Here is a 6,000-nt window from a genome sequence, read left to right as displayed (position 1 = left end):
TGGAAGAGATTGATCTCATTCAATTACTGAGCCATGTGAAAACGTTTTACAGACGACGAGCTTTTAGCTTCATAATCACGAGAGCGGTGATAACAAAGTTACTAGGTAACCTACTAAGTTTACTATGGCAGAAAGTGGGAGGGAAGATAAAGAAAAGATGGCTAGTTTCTGTAGCCTTAGTGACCTGCAGAGAGAGAGAGAGAGAGAGAGAGAGAGAGATGTAAAATAAATAAATAAAAACACCCACACTTGCCACACATATATACTACAGTTCAATTTATAGGTTTCACCTATTTTTCTTGACATTAAAGAGCTTGCCTAAAATCTTTTGCTTATTTATTACGTGAATGTACAGTAAACACCAATAGTCGACATCACACGAGAAAGATATTTTGCCAGAATTTTTGATAATCCTGCTTATAGGAACAAAAACTGGATATTTTATATTGAAAACAGCTCTTTTCATGCTCTCGTCACAGGACAAGTTTACAGCGTTTGTTTTGTTTCATGTGATTTTTTTGTGAATCTCGCCACAGTTTACAAAGATTGTAAACTGCATCAGCACCATGAGTAAATTTTTAAATTTACTCATGTTAAAGATTAGATAATCAGAGATCATAATTTCCGGATAATCCAATGGGGAGAAATTTGGACAATATTTCTGACATCGAACTTTTTTGAAACAACTTCGAGCATCCACAGAGCGTGGTTACATAGGGTGTAACCACGCTCTGTGGTTACATAGGGTGTGATTCACAAACATCCATAGGGTGGGATTAAGATCCACAGTTGGTTGGAGATCGGAAACGTTATTCACTTTGGCCAATCAAACTGGCAAAAAATGAATGAAACATAAAGCAATAAATAAATAAGTAATTTTTTTTAAAAAAAAATTAGTAACTTGAAAGCTGAAGAGAAGAATCAAAGAAGTTTCAGCTCAGCTTTGAAAATTATTAAAAGAAACGATGAGAAAAATGAAGGGGAAAAAATAATAATCACTAATAGCATCCTATGCCAAAGACAAAAACGTTGATTGTCAACTTGGCTATAAAATTCTATTAGCCATTCAATTTTCATTTCTCTTAATAATTTTTACCGCCGTGAAGAATCTTTTTTTGGCGCTTTTCTTCATTATTTAAGATTGACTCATCGATTGAGTTTCACATATTTCTGCTAGGTCTACGCTGAGGACCCATAGAATTTTTGGAAGATTTTTTTGTGATTATTCAAGTAGGTTAAGATCAGAAAAGAAGCATCACTTCTTGCCATCACCTGTATCGAACTGTGATGTTTTGAGCGTCAGTGGTGCAACCTTAACTGATAAGCTTATTTTAAGTAGCACCATTCCCCCCCCCCCCTCTCTCTCTCTCTCTCTCTCTCTCTCTCTCTTCTCCGACCGATTCCTTTGGTACTTAACGTTGCAGTTTTAGTTACCGAACATCCTCTTTGAAATATACGCCGGTTGAGCTTGGCAGTACCTGCCGCAATGTGGATAATATATGCGCATAGGATATTGACTCTGAGATGCTCCGGAGGAGGTTGAAGATTCCCCCCCCTTTAAATATCTTTTATTTCTCATTGTTTTTACTCCCTCCCCCGTTCGGGATTTTATTTGATTATCAAGTCTGTTTCCCTTTCCTCATTAAGGTAAATTTATTGTGAGTCAACTGTCAGAACTGTTTTTATTCTTTTTTTCTTTTTTTTTAACGCACTCATTGGATGAAAGAGCGATAGATCCATTGCGTGAAATCATTATCAGATCGTTGCTGGCCTGTTATGGTTAACAGCATTCTACTTGCCCACACATTTTCTTTTCTAGAGTACATCATGAAACAACGGGAATTTATTAGTCGACAAATCAAATGAAATGCATCTACTAGTTTCCCCACCTAAAACAGAACTGATGCCTTCTGTGATCATCAAAACCTTAAAAACTACAAATAAATGGATGACAAAGTTGATTAAACGCTGAAAAATCGTTGAAACCGTTCAACGATTTTTCAGCGTTCAATCAAATTTGTCATCCATTTATTTGTAGTTTTTAAGGTTTTGATGATCACAGAAGGCATCAGTTCTGTTTTAGGTGGGGAAACTAGTAGATGCATTTCATTTGATTTGTCGACTAATAAATTCCCGTTGTTTCATGAACGCTTTTATTCGTAAAACCCCGTAAGGGCCAACATCATACCGTCTCGCAATAGCCTATGCAATTGCATAATCAAGGTTTCGAGATTTTGTTGATTGATTACTAAGTAGACCTTTTCTACAAAAAAAAAAAAAATCGTTCTGTGATTTACTTCACAACCGAAGAAGCAATTTGCAAACTTTTATTATTATTATTATTACGGGCAGCTCCAAGGAGTCGACAGACTCATCGAAGGAGGCCCTAACATCATGTCAAGAACAACTATTCGACATTCACACAGTATCTATCATACTTCATCTTGAACTCATTTACAGTCATGGCACCTACAACAGACTCTGGCAGCTTATTCCACTCATTTACCACTCTCCAAGTAAAAAACCTAGCTCTAACACCGTTGCTAACCACACTTTTACTAAGCTTCCATGGATGGCCCCTAGTCCTCCCGCTACCAGTCCTATTCTCAAAAATATCTTCTGAATTAATTTTATAGAAACCCTTCAGTAATTTGAATGTCTCAATCATATCACCCCTTTTTCGCCTATCAACCAATTTCTGCAGCCCACAAATCTTCAACCTGTTCTCATAAGGTTCATTCTATAGTCCTGCTATTATCTTGGTCACTCGTCTCTGGATCCTCTCAACCTCCTCCCCATCGAGATGAAACCCTGGCGCCCAATCTGGGAACAGTAGTCTAGATGGGGTCTTATGAAGGCTCGATACAGAGGAATAATAACTTGTTTGTCTCTGCTTGTTAAAGTATTTTTCAGCAACCAAGTGATTTGATGAGCTGATTTAGCCACTTTTGCGATGTGTCCCCTAAACTTCAACTCCCTATCCACAAACACTCCCAAATCCCTGGCGTTATCAATCTCCTGGAGTACGGTTCCACCAATGTGATGTACTGCTGCTAATCTTTTCACCCCAAAATGCATAACCTTACACTTTGCCACATTAAATTGACATCCATTTTCCTTAGCCCAGTTCTCCAGACTATCCAAATCATCTTGCAAAATTTTGACATCCTGTGCACTCACTATTGCTCTACCCAACTTTGCATCATCAGCAAACAAGTGAACACTTCCTCTCAGATCCTTTCCTATATCGTTAATGAACAAATTGAAAAGTAGTGGTCCAAGAACAGAACCCTGCGGCACACCACTAATCACAAGCCGTCTCTTGGACTCTACTCCTGAATAAACCACTTTCTGATATCTCTCCATTAACCACCCTCCTGTCCATCTTACCAACCCTATATCCATCCTCATATGCTGTAGTTTACTGATTAGAATTCCATGTGGTATCCTGTCAAAGGCCTTAGCAAGGTCCAGTAGAATCACTGTAAACCCATTACCCTTATCCAGTTCAGCGGTCACTGTGTTATAAAACGTGAGCAAGTTACTCAGGCATGATCTACCCTTCACAAAGCCATGTTGTCCCCCGTACAGTATCCCATTTTCATCTATCCAATCCTGTATTTTTCTCTTGACTATTTTCTCCAAGACCTTGACAACAATTCCTGATATGCTGATCGGCCGGTAATTTTCAACAGCAGCCTTGGAACCACCTTTGTGCAGTGGAACTATTTTCCCCTCTTTCCACCCCCTTGAGACTAACCCAGATCCGAGACTCAAATTAAGCAAAATGGTCAAAGGCACTGACAATTCTTTAGCCGCTTCTCGTACGACACGAGCTGGTATACCATCGAATCCCGCAAATGAATTGACATTGAGGTTTTGTAATAGACTATTCACCTCCACTTCATTCACCACAATTCCCGTATAAGCTGTTGGTTCTTCCATTTCTGCAATGTCACCACCAGGATGATATACTCTTGCAAAGTGCTCACTCAGTAATTCTACTATATCAACTGATTCGGTTACCTCCCTACCATCGGCATTCTTTAAAATCATTCTGCAATATAATTTTTTTCTTTTACTTGCAACATATCGAAAAAAATTTTTAAGCATTAATTTTAACACAGTTAATGCTTAAAAATTGCTTTCAAACCAGGCTTTTACACTATTCGCAAAATGGTGAAATCAGATACTTCTAAACATGTTGATGTTCCATTTCAAGTGAGTAATAGCAATCTTTAAAACCGGCCTGATTAGTAATAGGGATTAGATTTTTTTTTTCATCGTAGGTACTTTTGTTTTCCTCCGGTGCACATTTTCTCTTTCTTTCATTTACAGATAAATCAATTGTACATTATTTAGACATAATATTTAATAAAATTTACTTCTTCTTTATTATGTATTTATCATAAATTAATTTATTACATCAAATTAAAGTTATTCACGATTTGAAATCCAACTAAGATATTTAGTTACAAATATATCTACTCCAAGGTAAATGTATACAAGTATATAAAATCATCTCCAACTTGAATTGAAAATTTAAAAATGTGTTATTGATAAGTGCAATTTAATTATTTATTGATTATCATTTTTGGGCTACACGTTGAGTCACCGAACAAAATTTGATCTAGTTGCCTAATGCTGTTTTCCATGGCGCCATCTAGTGTGCTAATTTGCCAATTTTGAAGGTTTTTTTTTTCCCCCTCTATGGAAACTATAATGTACTCTGTAGGATTAATTCACGGATTTTCTTTTCTATTGGAAAAACTGAGGTTCAGTCCCATCCAAAATGCAAGGAGCTTTATTAGTTCTTTTGAAATAAAAGTGGGTTAGCCGGTCTTATTGGAGGTACAGGATCTTCCTCTTGGAAACGAGGAGTTTTGTGTCCCGCAAAATAGTTAAACGGGATGAACAGATTCAATTAACAGTCAAAAGACACTGGACTAAAATATTGTTTCGATCCTAATCGAACTAAATCTAACTGAAAATTATATGTGGAACATAGGCCAACAAAATTTTTAGTGTGCTTGTCCTTAGAAGCAAATTCTGAGAGCAGCATTCAGTTAGAAATTAGACAGAACTTTCATTTATTTATTAATGTTGCGATTCTGACCATTAATTTTGCAGGATTTTCTATTTCCCATTTCTAATGGATTTCCCAAAAATGGGTTTGCATACTTTGAATAAAGATCATGTCTTCAGATGGGAGAAATATAACTGATTGCACAAATTATACTTCGGATCATAAAGTCTGTTTAAGTTATGCAGAATCCTTAGAATTGCAACAGGCGCGATTTCCCCTGAAGGGAAAATACCATAATTTTCCCTTCAGCCCTAATGTATTCACTTAATTTCAGAAGATCGCTACTGATAGCCTAAATGATTAACTCGATGGTATTCCCTCTTCCACAAAAAAGCCTGCAGGTGAAATCAAGCGATGGGCATGGATCTTTGTGCTGGTCTTTAGTCAGGAGATGAATTTTATCCGCCCGACATGAGACTTTCCCATAACTTATTAATGGCCTCAAGAAACTTGGAAAATATTTTCTTTACAGCAGAGCTTCTGGAGTATGTTATTATTATTATTATTATTATTATTATTATTATTATTATTATTATTATTATTGCAAGGGCACGGAGGTGCCTGTGTAATAACACGACGAGTCCTGGGACTCATTGTGGGAAATCTAAACTATCAGCACAATATCTAATCATACCTCTCATTGAAACCATTAACAGACAAAGCACTCACAACTAACTCGGGAAACCCATTCCATTCATGCACCACTCTCCAAGCGAAAAACCTAGTCCTCACGTCCTTGCTAACCACACTTTTACCCGACTTCCAGGGATGACCTCTTTTCTTCCTCCCCCCCCCCTCTAACCAAGTACTGAAGCATTTTTCCTGCATCAGTTCTTATATATTTAAAGAACTGATAAAGTTCTTAAATACCTGAAGTTTTAAAGTTCTTAGGTATTCAAAGAACTCAGATACTT

Source organism: Typopeltis vanoorti, chromosome 7 (genome assembly GCF_054136105.1).
Source record: "Typopeltis vanoorti isolate ZY-2024b chromosome 7, IOZ_Tvanoo_1.0, whole genome shotgun sequence".
Classification (NCBI taxonomy): domain Eukaryota; kingdom Metazoa; phylum Arthropoda; class Arachnida; order Uropygi; family Thelyphonidae; genus Typopeltis; species Typopeltis vanoorti.
This window is presented reverse-complemented; position numbering follows the sequence as displayed.